The sequence below is a fragment of the Eptatretus burgeri genome, chromosome 13 (genome assembly GCF_056783735.1).
Source record: "Eptatretus burgeri isolate ZD-2024b chromosome 13, Ebu_testis_v1, whole genome shotgun sequence".
Taxonomy (NCBI): Eukaryota; Metazoa; Chordata; class Myxini; order Myxiniformes; family Myxinidae; genus Eptatretus; species Eptatretus burgeri.
In genome coordinates this window covers 63,622,616-63,638,010 of record NC_140973.1, presented here as the reverse complement: position 1 = coordinate 63,638,010, position 15,395 = coordinate 63,622,616, and the positions used below count along the sequence as shown (strand labels likewise).

Below are 15,395 nucleotides of genomic sequence, written 5' to 3'. Positions count from 1 at the left end.
GTGGTTAAGTGGTTGGCAATTGTGGTTGTGGCATTGGTGACGTGGTTGGCGTTGTGGTTAAGGGGAGCGATGTTGGTTGTTGTAATGGTGGTGGAGATGTGGTTGGTTCAAAATAACGATAGAAAAAGAAAAACACTATCTCAAAGGATCACAGCCCTGTGACACGAAGAATTTCCAAAAAACAACAGTGGGGAAATCTAACTGAACACAGACTTACTGGAATAACTGAACTAAGGACCTTTATGGTGTTCTGCGAATTTCCACAGCCGTAACACAATATACAAGATGAGAGTTTTAGTATATAGATAAAGATAGATATATAATTTATTATGCAGTACAAATCATATTATTCATTATATTTTATATTATCATGGAGTACGCAGTAGTACTCCATATAGAGCAGTGTTTCTCAACCGTGGGTCCCCGGAATTACCCGGAGGTCGCTAGGGGTTCCGCGAGAAACAGTAATAAATAGGCTAATGTATTTTTGAGTAGTTTTTGTTTGATTTAATATTTGTAATTTTACTATACACGTACGGCATATTGTTGGAAACTCCTTGGTGATTAGAATAGAGGCTTCAACCTCTTATATTATTTACAATTATAACAACCATAGGGAATGTATTTAACGATGTCTATATGGCGCCAGTGTGAAACCGCCCTCACTGGTTAGTGGACGTCCTGTACGCGACAGATTAGTGTATCATTGAGTGACTGACTCAAGTACGGGACCCATGCACGGTGTCCATCTATCTTCTCTGTGCTTCCTAGCGCGAAGTCTCTCTCTCTCTCTCTCTCTCTCTCTCTCTCTCTCTCTCTCTCTCTCTCTCTCTCTCTCTCTCTCTCTCTCTCTCTCTCTCTCTCTCTCTGTTCTTCTGTTTACCTTTATTGCTTCAGCTTTATTTGTTTAAGTTTTGTTGATCAAGTTACATGAGGTGTGTTTTTTAATTGTCAAACAGACTCGGGGTTGAAAAACACTTTCAAAAATGACGTTTTCAAACAAACAAACAAACAATTTTTTTTTGTGACATAAAACCTCGGTGTGAGGTCTCATAAACGAGCGGTATGTTTTTTTTTTTCATTGCCAATAAATTTGACAAAAAGGCAGTCATTTTTTTCCTTAAACCAGGTATCTGAAAAAAATATATTATATTTACCACGTGAACTAGGATAAAAATATAAAAGAGCTAGATATTAATAATGGGATATAATAATTTTTTATGCAGGGGTTCCCTGAGACATGAAAACTATTTCAAGGGTTCCACAAGGGTAAAAAGGTTGAGAAACGCTGATATAGAGGGATGATACATTAAAACCATTTGGCAGAAGTCCATGGTAAAAATAGCACAATATAAAAAAAGGAAAAAAAAGGAAGTCTTTTATTCTTGCGTTGGTTGAAAGAGCTCAAAAATTAGAGGTTATGTATTTCTGAACAGGAAAAAAAAATTTCGGGAGTGATCAAGGGAACGGTTTGTTGCCTCGACAACACCCGGTTTCTATTTTTGGTCTGATTGAAAGAGTTATAATTTTCCTGGAGGTTTGGATTAATTTGAAGCAACTTTTATTTAAAAGGAAACCCAAATGCTCAGTCCACATTGATGCTAATCTATCTCTTGATACCCTACAAAATAGATATATGATGTGTCTTTTTCCAATTTCCGATTTATAGAGTAGGTAATTTTGCAATTAAAAGTCAAAATCGCCTTCTTCTTTTTCATGCTTAGCCATGACCACACCTGGAAGTAGACCGCCAGATTTGTACTCTCTACTGGTTACATCGTAGTACAATTTAACTCAAACAGCGAATATCGGACCACTAGACCTGTAGCTTCTCCGGGCCCTAGCCTAATGTTGTAACCCAAATTTGGTAGCATTCTGACTGGTGGGTCAGGAGAAGGTTAAAAGTTGACCAAGTCGGCAATTTTGACACTTCCGGTCAAGTGATCCGCATGAATTCTGCAATACAATTAACATCTCTACCCTGTCCTAATGTTGTAACCCAAATTTCATAGCATTCTGACTGGTGGGTCTGGAGAAGAAGATTTTTGAAGAAATATACTGAGTCGGCAACTTTTACCTACTGAAAGTCATGTGACCGGAACGAGCTTTGAAATTCCTGTTACCAGTCAGGAGAGGAACGTTGCTGCCAAATTTCAGCCGGATCAGTCCAGCGGTTTGGCCGGAGAAGTCAAAGAAGGAGATGGATGGTGTGCGATGACATTACCTTATGTAGAATTTACATTCCAGATAAGCTAAAAATTTTCTATTTTCCACAAATACACCAAGTCAATCCATCCTTTTTAATGGTGGTTCCGGTAATACAAACCGAGATGGCCGAAACACATAACTTTGCCAGAAATTGGACGAAGTTTGTCCGAAATACCCGTGTGTGGATCGGGCCGATAAAATGTTGCTTTTGTGGTCGGAATATTTTACAGAGCACTGTTATGAAACAACAGAGATAGCGAGATCTTGTGGTTATCCGCCATGATTGAGAGAGGATACCATCCCCACGATTAAGCAGAAGAAACAGCCATCACTCGAAACTGCAATACCATTTCGAACCCAGCTACCAGCATCTGTACACAGGCGATTTGAGCTGTGAATCAAACACCTGTTGCCATTGCCTGGCTGTTACCACAAGAGCAACTGAAATGAATTATCTATTATCAACACAAATGTCTACAAATCAAATGAACCACAATCTATTTATAGTGGAAACAAAGTATGTATGATGTATCATCTACTCCTCCGAGAAGATTTGAATTAGGACTCCAAAACTTTCAGGGCACTCCCATTCACCCCACTTCCCCCTCCACAACCCCCCATTAACCATCACCCCCACAATACCCACCACCATCCCACACACCACCAATAGCCCCTCCACAATTGGCCATCAATCATCACCCCACAATAACCACCACCGCACATCCCCCTCCACATCTTCACACAATATCCATAACCATCCCACACCCCCTCTCGCCCCAAGCACCACTCCCCCCTCTACTGGGGCAGGACATCAGCATGACACAGCACCATGGTACAAACATGGACACGATACTGACACAGCATGACCACAGACACAAATGGCATCCTGGGAAAGTATGAAATGGGACAATCCCATAATACACAAGATACTTGGTTAGCCTGCAATGGTGGGACAAAGCATTTCTCTCCCATTTTCTCCGCGATGACCGAGTGTGCCGAGGTGGTGTCCATGCTGTGTCTGTGTCCGTGTCGTGCCGTGTCTGTGTTGTTTCGTGTCCATGCCGTGTCGTGCTATGTCCGTGCTGTGTTTCTCCTGGAGTAGTAAAACTGATTTATCAATTAATACAAAATCCCTTATAAATCGTCAATTGAATGGGAAAACAAAATCAACTAGTCTGTAGTGAACATGTGACTGGCGTTTTCATCTTCACTAACACCTCCATTGTCGCCATCTTCGTCTAAATTGTCGTACAAGGCTCGAAACAATATGGCTCCATAATTCAACTGAAAGCGTTTGCATCACTAATTTTGTCTCCAATGGTTTCTTAAAAGTCCCACTGATCAGTTTCAACGTACTAAGAACCATCAGAGTGGCTGATGAAGGTGGAATCAGTATCGGAATCCGAGCTCAAAATACACTTTCTCTATGTGAGCCGCCATTTGGATCAAGGTGAGTTCAAGGTGTGACGTCACTGGTGAAAATCGAAAATTGACACTTTTGGGCTTTTTTGGGCACTTTGTCATTGGCAAAAACATTTCAAATTTTTTTTCCCCTTTAAATTAGACCGTGACTAATGATTTTCAATGGTTTTCAGAAGACAAAAAAATTTGTGTTTGGGTTCCCCTTCAATATTTGTTTTCTCCCAGAGGAGCATGTCCTTGTTTCGGGGTGGGACAGACAGAGAGACGGCATTAGTCTATTGTACATACACGACATGCCCAAAAGTATGTGGACACCTGCTTGGCCAATATCTCATTCCAAAATCATGGGCATTAATATGGAGTTGGTCCCCCCCTTTGCTGCTCGAACAGCCTCCACTCTTCTGAGGAGGCTTTCCACTAGATGTTGGAACATTGATGTGGGGATTTGCTTCCATTCAGCCACAAGAGCATCAGTGAGGTCTGGCACTGATGTTGGGCGATTAGGTCTGGCTCACAGTCGGCGTTCCAATTCATCCCAAGGGTGTTCGATGGAGTTGAGGTTAGGGCTCTGTGCAGGCCAGTCAAGTTCTTCCACACCGATCTCAACAAACGATTTCTGTGTGGACCTCGCTTTGTGCATGGAGGCATTGTCATGCTGAAACGGGAAAGGGCCTTCTCCAAACTGTTGCCACAAAGTTGGAAGCACAGAATCATCGAGAATGTCATTGTTTGCTGTAGTATTAAGATTTCCCTTCATTGGAACTAAGGGGCCAAACCCAAACCATGAAAAACAGCCCCAGACCATTATTCCTCCTTCACCAAACCTTCCAGTTTCACTATGCATTCGGACAGGTGGCGTTCTCCTGGCATCCGCCAAACCCAGATTCGTCTGTGGACTGCCAGATGGTGAAGCGTGATTCATCACTCCAGAGAGAGCGTTTCCACTGCTCGAGAGTCCAATGGCGGTGAGCTTTACACCGCTCTTGCCGACGCTTGGCAATGTGCATGGTGATCTTAGGTTTGTGCATGGTGAAATGCTCGGCCATGGAAACCCATTTCATGAAGCTCTTGAAGAACTGTGTTTGTGTTGATATTGCTTCCGGAGTTAGTTTCGAACTCGGTCGTCAGTGTTCCAACCGACAACAGATGATATTTCTGCACTATGCACTTCAGCACTCGGCGGTCCCGTTCTGTGAGCTTGTGCGGCCTACCACTTCGTAGCTGACGTTTCTCCTAGACGTTGTTGTTGCTCCTAGACGTTTCCACTCCACAATAACAGCACTTACAGTAGAGGATAAATGGGGCTTCTGAGGCAGCCATTCAAATGAATGGGGAAAAAGGGAAAAACTTTCTAACTTAACCCCCAAAAGCCCAACATAGGAGACCGATTCCCTTCCCTCTCATACAAGCAAATGTAAAATTGAGACTGACTCAAGCCCCAAAAGCCTAAAATAGGAGACTATTTCCTCCCCCTCCCATACAAGCAAATGTAAAATTGAGACTTACTGATTAAAGCACTTCTTTCCTTTCATATTTTCATTCCATTCAAAGAGCGAACCAATGAATATTTGTCCATGTTCTCCTTTTGGGAATAAATTAATTTTCCTATTATATTCATTCATTTTATCTCTTCAAGCACGAAAGAAAGGTCTGTGAGGGTGAGTTTTGTAAAATGGGGAAGTGTTTTTATAACACAGTCGTGCCGTAAAAATGAGGAAGTATTCTGTGCCCTTGTCTCTCGTGGTTATATTTTAAATTATCAGAACACTAACAGAACAAAGTTTATCTAAAAACAGCTTTTAAACGTAGGTTTTATCAAAAATCATTCAAAGCAAGATGTTTCATTTTTGTGTGAAAACGAGTCAGTTTTGAAGTCAGCCAAGCTGCCTCGCCTGAACCAAGCCAAAAAAATTCCGGTCATTTCCTAATGTGGGACATACCCTGAAAAAAACATTGTTGTGAAATCTCCCATTATGTCATCAAGTTGCTTATTTAAACCGACTTGTGTGCCCAGCGTGTTTCATTCAGAGAGTGGATTGTGCAGATTATTACTCCAACCTTACGGATCAATCGTTTTCACAAGATGAGAGGTGAGATCTCAACCCAATTCATTATTTATTGTTTAAAACATAATTAAATCACTATACAACCAATAATTATTGTATGTCTTTTTTCCAACAGGTTGTCCCCAATAAGAACATCGTTAATAAACTGATGTTGAAAATGAGTTATTTGAATATCACGAGGAATGGATAAAAATGAACGACTTCCTTGAAGACATTTATTCGTTTCAAAATGAACTGAATGATATTATTGTTGACTGGAAATATGTACTCACATGTCCTTTGATCTTGAATGATCCGAGTCTAAGGTGAGAAATTATCACTCTGTCTCTTTCTCCGTGTGTGAATATATGTATGCATGTTTGTGTATATGTGTGTTTATATGTGTGTGTGTGTATATGTGTGTTTATATGTGTGTGTGTGTGTGTGTGTGTGTGTGTGTGTGTGTGTGTGTGTGTGTGTGTATATATATATATATATATATATATATATATATATATATATATATATATATATATATATATATATATATATATATATATATATATATATATGTGTGTTTGTGTGTGGTATGTATGTGTATGTGTGTCTGTCTATGTCTTTGACTCATTTTTTTTAATTTAATTTTTCAGTTTAAACACCTGTCTGGATGAATCAAACACACAACTTAATCTTCTGGAGAAATCTGACATGACACTATCTTCTGGAGGTAAATGTTATATTTATTATTTTATTAAAATCATAAAATAATCATCTTTATATACCTTAATTGTTCTTCACTCTTTGTTTCAAAACAGAATATGGTATCCCAGTTTAAAAATCACAAGACAACTGAAGCAGACTGATGGGAAAGATCGTCCATTTTCGCAACTGAATATTTACTCAAAGAAAAATGTTTAATATTTTCAATCTTGATTAATTATATTTGCTTTCCTTATAAGTATCTGATTTTGAATTACAAGAAAAGAATAAAGGAGATGTGAGGGAGGGGGTGGGGGGTAAGTGCACTCCCCCAACGACCCACCACCGCCCTCATCCTACCCCCCCTCCTCCCCGTGTGTGTGTGGGGAAGGGTGGGGGGTGGTGGGTCAAAGATGGGGGTGCACAGGGGGGGTGGGGCTTGTGTGGGTGGGTGGGGCTTGTGTGGGTGGGTGGAGCTTGTGTGGATGAGTGGAGCTTGTGTGGATGAGTGAAGCTTGTGTGGATGAGTGAAGCTTGTGTGGGTGGGTGGGGCTTGTGTGGGTGGGTGGGGCTTGTGTGGGTGGGTGGGGCTTGTGTGGATGGGTGGGGCTTGTGTGGATGGGTGGGGCTTGTGTGGGTGGGTGGGGCTTGTGTGGGTGGGTGGAGCTTGTGTGAGTGGGTGGGGCTTGTGTGGGTGGGTGGGGCTTGTGTGGGTGTGTGGAGCTTGTGTGTATGGGGATTGTGTGGATGTAGTTTTTGTGTGTGGAGCTTGTGTGGGGTGGGGTTTATGTGTATGGGCATTGTGTGTATGGGGATTGTGTGGATGTGGCTTTGGTGGGTGGGGATTGTGTGGGGTGGTTTTTGTGGGTGGAGCTTATGTGGGGGGGGGTTTCTGCGTGTGGAGCTTGTGTGTATGGGGATTGTGTGGATGTGGTTTTTGTGGGTGGAGCTTGTGTGGGGTGGGGATTGTGTGGATGTGGCTTTTGTGGGTGGGGTTTTCATGGGTAAGGCATGTGTGGGCGTAGTCAAAAAGGGGTGGAGTTAAAAAAGGGGTGGAGTCAAATATATATCTATTTTTTCAATTTATCTTTGTCTTTTGCAATTCCTGTGAAGAAAATGAACCTAAAATCTCTTCCCCTTTAAATCATATACCTTACAAGTCCAAGGAACTGTATCTATTGCATCAACGATTTTAAAATGTTCATTTGTCCATCGCTTTGTATAACCTTCTCCAAAATGAGATTTCCACCTGTATATTCTTACTATATCACCAACTTTGAACTTAGGTTTTCTAACATTAATCTCTTTTTCATATTTTAATTTTGTAAATGTTTCTGATGGTTTCGTTTTCGTTGAGGTATGAATCGTGTTGTTATACTTATCTACAATATCCTGAATTAAAGACAACCATTGTTGAGAACAGAGTTGAGTGAATTTTTTATATAGTCTCTCTTTTAAAGTCTGATTAAAACACTCAATAACAACCACTTTTCCTTCATTAAAGGTGTTGTATAATGTAATGTTATTTTAAAGAAAATTCATAAATGTTTTGTTGTTGAACTCTGTACCCTCATCGGTCCACAATTTTTGAGGTTTTCTCTTGCTGTTATTAAATATCTGTTGAAAGGCTAACATAAGAGTATTACCTGTTTTGTTTTTCAAAGGGACAACCCACGCATATCTACTCCTCAAATCAATAACGGTTAAAGCATACTTGTACCCCTTATCATTATTGAGTTGAATTAAATTAGCGGACCAGATATAATCAACTTCCTTGGAAGAAACCTTCCTTCTATGAAACTTTGTGATTATTGGTTTATGCAATTCATCAGCTAATTGCTCTTCAATCTTAATGACATCATTAGAGCCTATATGTTTTTTGAATTTCCAAGCCCAAGTTTCAATTTAGCACTGATCATCTTCTTCACGATGAACCTATAAACTTTTTCTCTCCAGGTTGGATTTTGTATCATAGACAAATTATACAACATTTCTCTATTGGCTTCATGTTTTTCTTCCAACGTTGTGGTATTCCCATAATCAATATCGTGCCTCATGCACACTTCATCAACCCTATTGATAGGTTTGCTCCACGGTTTAGGATTGTCAGCCTCATCTAATCTTTTATTCAAGTTTGTTCCTGGACCACTGAAAGAATACCCTGGAAGATGTAATTCCCCTGGTATTCTCGTAGTTGTAAATTTACTTCCTGATAAAAACTTTTGTAGATTTCCCCCACGTTTGTGTTTGGAGATGAATTTACTCTTTTTAGAGCCACATACCAAACATGTACCTTTTTGTATAACCCTGTCATTTTTACTTTTAAAATATGAGATTTTTTAGTATTAGTTTTCTTTTTACATTTGAGACAATAACTCATTTATTTATGAGAAAAATTCCTACAGAGTGCGAAAACCTTTTTAGTTTCCAACATGCACATTTGAATCTTAATTTTTAAAACATAAAGAATCCTTAGAAATGTCTTCACTCTCTCCTCCATTTATTTAAGAAAAAAATGTAAAACTTTAATTAAAGCCAATCACACCAAGGAAAACGATGTCAAGTCTTGACGCAAATATTTCAAATAGACTTGTCAATTCTTTGTCTTCCTTCTCGGTGCGTTAAGATTTATTTATTTTCTGTAATACCCCCAATCTTTTTCTAATCTCACTGGTTTCCATATTTTTATATTTATTTATTCTCTCTCTTTCCTCCCTCTCCCTCTCCTCCTCTCTCTTCTCCCTTGCCTCCTACTCTCTCTTCTCCCGCTCCTCCTTCTCTCTCTTCTCCCTCTCCTCCTTCTCTCTCTTCTCCTTTTCCTCCTTCTCTCTTTTCTCCTTTTCCTCCTTCTCTCTCTTCTCCTTCTCCTCCTTTGTCTCAGTTTCTTCAACTCCTTCCTCATCCCTTACTATCGTTGAATCACTTTCACCCCATAGAATATCATGCATATATTCATCAGGATTTCTTGTTATTCCTGTATCCAAAATAATTTTTTTTACAACAGGAAACCAATAAAATTTCTCCTGAATTTCGAAAAGAACTTTGCTTTTTCTTAACTTTAACATTTTTTCATTATTTTACATTTTATTTAAATCCAAAGTTGTTCGTTTATTAACATCAGTAAAAAGCCAATCTTTTATTGAAAATACCTCATTCTTATGTTGTAGAATATATTTATTAAAATACTGAATACCCTTTTCTTGAAGGGTATTCTTGGACTTGGACACAGAAATGATAATTTTCTTGAAACCTTCTTGCTGTCATTTATTTATTAGAAATATATGACAGATTAATATAATGACAGGAAATACCTCCCCATATTGCCAGAGTTCAATCATTTTGTGTTTTCTTACTTATTATATATAATCCTGTTCTTTGTGTTTTCATGATGTAAACTATGGCAAAACCATTATTAATTTTATCCTTATTAAATTCTTTTATTTGTCGTTTGCTGATCGTGCTTCCACAAAACTCATTCTCAGCACCAAGTGGATAATATTCTTCCTTACGAGATTGATGTAATTGTTTCAGGTATTCTAGGTTAATTTTAAATGACCAATTATACCCTAAATCATTCATATCATACCCCATTGTTCTATTCTCATACAAACGATACGCCCTTCTATATAAAAAAAAATATTTTAATTCGAACTGTGAATTCTGTATGACCTGGAGATAAAATCAACACTTCTGTATCTTTGGAATACACGGCCGTTTTATTTAAGGAAATATATTGTGATAAATCACCTAATCTCACCAAGTCATTTGCGTAAGTCGGGCTTGGATATATAATTTATTAATTTATAAGCATTTTTCATATTAATATTTTTTGTTATACTATATTTCTGTTTTTCAGCCTGTGCCTTTGTGTAATAATTTGATAAATCAATATCCAGTTCTTGGGATACACCAAAAATAGAACCATCTTTTGCACCATCAGTCATTTATATTAGATTAAAAATAATGTCATAAATTTTTTATTTTTGTTGAGTTGAAATAACACATATAGACATAATTGACCACAACACTTGGAATTTAATTCTTGGACTTGAAATGTTTGATACACACCATTCTGTAAGAATTTTATTACTTAAACAGGTGGTGGAAGACCAAAACTATCAAAATAATATTTGTCCTGACTATTAAAAATACAAACCCAATGAGAACCTTTTCCATTATTATCTTCTAAGTTCATAATAATATTCTTTGTATGTTTAGGCACGTTTGTTAATTCATCTCTCATACAAATAATCACATTATGAATTTTTAATTTCTTACAATATTTGACAAGTTCTAAATTTGATGTTGTATTCTTTCCAAATTCTGTAAACCACTCATCACTGCTCATTTATTTATTAGAAAGATATAATCCATTACCCCTTTGGTTAACATTACACCTGCTTGTGCGATAGAAGAAAGCATATCTCCAATGAACAATCTTGCTTTATCAGGTAGACTTTCAAGTTTTTCAGCAAAATCTACAATTACACCACTTCCACTAATTTGTTTCTCCAACTCTTTGTTATGTCTTTCCAATTATTTTTGAGCCCGTAGTTGAGCCTTCCTTTCGTTGGCAGTTTTCACCGCTGCTGAAATACCACCCGTCATTGCTCCAGCCATGCTTAAACCAGCAAATAAAGGAATTAGAAATGGGAGAAATCCTCCACTCATCTCTCTTATTGAATATTTCTTCAACATTGGTTTTGACTTTTTAATTTTCAGTCAGCCAGTATCGTTCAAGATTTTCTTCTGTTCTCTTGTGAGCAAAACATCAATTCTTACTGCTCCTTTTCTCTGAATTGTATTAACGTTAATCATACAACACTTTTGATTTTGAATACAAGATGATAGTTTATGAGGATTAATTTGATTAACATATACCGCAGTTGGCACTTTACTCCTCATTTATTTATCAAAAAAATTATGCGAGACCAATCATAACACCATTATCTGTATTAATCTGTAATTCTGTTTCTTCCAAAAGCAAACAATATGTATCAACTTCTTCACTCTCTCCTCTTTCAATGTATAGGGAAGTATCCACTCGATTAGACTTTATAGTTTCCTTTTGCGCACTCAGGTCAAACGCATAGATTGTATACAAACTTTTAAATGCTGTCATATCTAAAATAGGTTCTTTATTTCCATTACTTTCACACACCTTTTGGTAAGACTTGTATGCTTCAGCAAAATCATTTTTTTCCAAATTAATTTCCAATCTATCTCGTGGACAAAATGTTCCATCTTGAGAAACGCGAAGTTGTTTCACCTTAGCATTATCACTCAATGCATTATTCTTATCAGTTGCAGTATCACCATCTGGCTTTTTAAAAATGATCCACAGATATCGTGGCTTTCCTTCCAGAACACCCAAATTCCACGTGTAAGTGGTTTGGTTGAGTTTAACGTGTTGACATCTTCTTTTGAGGTATGATACTCTGAGTGGTTTCTTTGAGTTAAGTCTTCGATTCAGCATCTCTTCTGTTTTAAGATTAGGAGTATATTCACTAATATAACAACTAATTTCATCAATTAGAAATTTATTCTGAGCAGCAAAAGCATTAGCCACACCAAAAAGCAATCTATTTTCATTATCATTCCTTTGCAGTTGAAATCAAATTTTAAGACCATCGAGAAGTGTATCATCATCACAAAATCCAAATATACCTCAAAGAGGAACTGCCACAGTTAAACTATTACCTGCTTTTGTATCATCATTATACATTCCTTTCCTTTGACTATATCCAGGGTCTGTGTTTGTTCCCATTGACATATCAGGAATAAAACCTTCAACAGCCCCCTTTCCCATTCTATCACGAAATGAGTGTAGTGTAAATTTCATCATTTCAGATGCAGCAGAGACATAATCAACTGCTTCAACTTCTTGTGTTCCAATGTACAAACGAACACTATCAAACATTTTCCAGAAGAAATCATTTACGAGTGTCGCGTTTGTGTTATTCGCAGCCTTAGTGAATGTAAATTTACACAACAAGAAACTTTCGGCGAGATTCAAATAAGTTTGTTGATTATTTATTTCAAAACTTTTTGTTCCATTTGAATTCCATTCTGTTCCAGTTATTGCATTTACCTTGAAGTAGTCTTCTTTTTAAGTAGAGTTTGAGATGACAATGGTATCATCCAAATCATAGATACTATCAATTGCTTCCATACTTGTATTTATTTCGGAAAAAAAGATGTTAAAACTTTTGAAACCCTGACCCAAGTATTTGAATTATTTTCTGTCGTTCTTGGGGAGACAACTAAGTTTTGCCTTTCTTCATTTCTTTTATTGCTTGTAATTTATGAGATTCCTTTTGGGCATCTTTTATACTCTTTATAGCACCCGCTACATTTCCCACAGCAGAAGCAGTTGAACCAATTAGGTCTTTATGTTTAAGAATAGTTGAACCGATACCCATTAGAGTATAAATTATCCCATCTCCTTTTTTTCTAAATTGATGTCCGATACCCCTTTGTCTCTTAGGTTTATAGTATCCTCTACCAAGATACATACCTTCACGCTTGTAGTATGGGGAAAGGAACATCCCATCCCCTGTAATTATTTTATATTTTCCCAACTCGTGTTTCCTCACAATAACCATCGTATTTATTTATTGGAAAACTTAACGTTGGTGAATTCTGATGGATATAATTTCTCCATTAAAGGAAATTATATGATTATCTTGGTCGGTTATCCTAAAATTTACTCTGTATATGGTTTTTCCTGACACAGGTAGATGAACCAGAATTTTGGGTTCCATATTGAATTTATAACCAATTGGGGTTGAGTATGCGCTGAATGAAAATATTGTATTTGTTGTTATTCCATCATTCTAAGCGCCATCAATCAAATCACTGTAAATTAATACCGTATTTATGCCTGAGGGTATTTGAATGACATGATCACTGTAAAACGTCCCATTAGTTTCAATCTTTTTTGAGGAGAAACCCAATCTCTCTAAATTAATTATTAATTGTGAAATCAACCTTGAAGTTATTTTTAAGTGTAATCATTGATTTTGAAGTATGTTTTTGAATATCTATAACAATATTTTTTGGTTCATCACCCTGTTCTTTCATAAGACGAGCAATTTCGGAAGATATTTGAGAAATCTCATATGCTCCGGGTGAAACTGTTATCGTTTTGTATCCACTTCTCGGATTATAACTAAACTTGTCATTTTTCTCGGTGATATTAAATAAGGTATTATAAGTTTCCATAGACAATAAAGATGCCTCATATTCTTTTGTTGCGTCAAGTTGTAGCGGGTATGGGAATGAAGATGTGTGGTCACTTGTGAAATTACAACTAAGGATTGTACTTCTCATCTTATTTAAGATGAGATAAAATGTCTTTGTATTGACATTTATTAATTATTTTCATGTTCACCAACTGGTCTAAAATGGCTGATGCTTCATTAAAACAATTGTTATTTCCAGCCTTCTTACTACCTAACAGCAATCACAGTCTATTAACTAATTATGATGGGTCATTTGAAAGAAAACTAACACCTGAACCAAGCCTACTTAAAGCCTGAATAATGTGTTTCTCCTTCTCATTCTTCCTACTTTTACCAGAGAGACTAATCCTATAATTAAGAGTCCAGCAGATAAATATAATAATATAATATATCATCCTTATTTTCCATATCCAATGGTTTATCAAAATACTTTGATTCATCCCTCACATTTTTTTTTTTTTTTTTTTTTTTTTTTTTTTTTTGTATACCTTGGTCGAGGCTCGTATGAGAGCTAACACACAACTCACAGCAAGGAGGCATGAGACAAGAGGGGTGGGAGTGGAAGGGACAAAACATTGGGGAACAGACACAGGTGAACTGTGGAAGGGAGAGGGATGGGGATGGGACGGGGAACATGGCGAGGAGAAGATGGACATTACAGGGACTTTCAGGAAGGAAAGCAGGAGAATTGAAGGAAGTGGGCTTGGGTGGATTATCGGGGGTAGAAAAGATCGAGGATTTGGATGGGGGAAGATAAGAGGTGGTGGTGAACAGCTGTTTTGAAAGCCTGGAGGGAAGAATGGGAAAGAATAGAGTGAGGAAGTTTATTCCAAAGGCGGGAAAAAGAGGAATGAAAGAGTGAAGATGAGCAGTGATTCGTGATTTTGGTAGTTTTACCAGAAGGGGGTTGTTGGCGGACCTTGAGCGCCCTGTGCAAATGTGGTTGGGACAAATCGCAGAGAGAGCAGGGGGGCAAGGCTGGAGAGGAGTCGGTAGAAGACAGAAAGACCACCGACCAACCTGCGGTGATTGAGTGAGAGGCCCAAAGACTCAGCTTCATTGCGGGAGATGCCAATGATCTTAAAAGCCCTGGTTTCGACAGCGTGAAGTCGAGAAAGGTGGGAGGCAGGAGCACCAGCCCAGAGGGGAGAGCAGTACTCCATCAGGCTACGGACAAAAGCTTTGTAAGTAGTCAGGAGCTCAAGAGGGCCGAGGAAGGACTTTGCACGACGGAGGATTCCCAGTCGGCGACTGGCTTTTGAGGCGAGGTTGGAAATGTGACTTTCCCAGGAAAGGTCATGGCAGATAGTGAGACCCAGAAGCTTGAAAGAAAAGACTTCTTCCAGAGGATTGTTGAGAAAGTGGATGGGGGGTTTTGTAAACGGTCCTTTCGAAGAGACATAGTGAGAGTGTGAGATTTGTGTGGATTGAAAGACATGTTCCACGTGTTGGACCAGTTTGTGATTTTATCCAGATCTGCAGTGAGCGAAGAAGCTGCTGCTTGCCGGTCTGAGGGATGACAGATGGTACGGCAGAGGGTGGAGTCATCGGCAAAGAGAAATAGAGGATTTTCCAGAGAGTCCGAGAGATCATTGATGAAAACCAGAAAAAGAACAGGGCCCAGAACGCTACCTTGAGGAACTCCAGCCTGCACAGGAAGAGGGGATGAAAGAACTCCATTTAGGGCCACACGTTGACTGCGACAGGAGAGGAAGTCTGCGAGCCATGAGTGGAGATGGCCTTGAATACCATGGGAAGAGAGTTTGGTGAGTAGGGC

General features: G+C 38.4%; 1 protein-coding gene across 12 annotated transcripts in view; it reads left to right on the top strand.

The window, feature by feature from the left end:
• The window catches only part of AASDHPPT (aminoadipate-semialdehyde dehydrogenase-phosphopantetheinyl transferase), a 123,692-nt gene that overhangs the window by 47,507 nt on the left and 60,790 nt on the right, over nucleotides 1-15,395 (top strand). For 9 of the 12 annotated variants that reach the window (XR_015050847.1, XR_015050845.1, XR_015050844.1 and 6 more), the window contains 3 exons: nucleotides 5,645-5,720; nucleotides 6,326-6,402; nucleotides 6,491-6,714. The exons of 1 other annotated variant lie outside the window; for it this stretch is intronic. The gene's annotated coding sequence lies outside the window, so the exon portion shown is untranslated. Of the gene's footprint in view, nucleotides 1-5,644; nucleotides 5,721-5,811; nucleotides 6,002-6,325; nucleotides 6,403-6,490; nucleotides 6,717-15,395 lie in introns of those variants that run through there. 2 more of the 12 variants (XR_015050843.1, XR_015050848.1) reach the window with 2 other exon arrangements.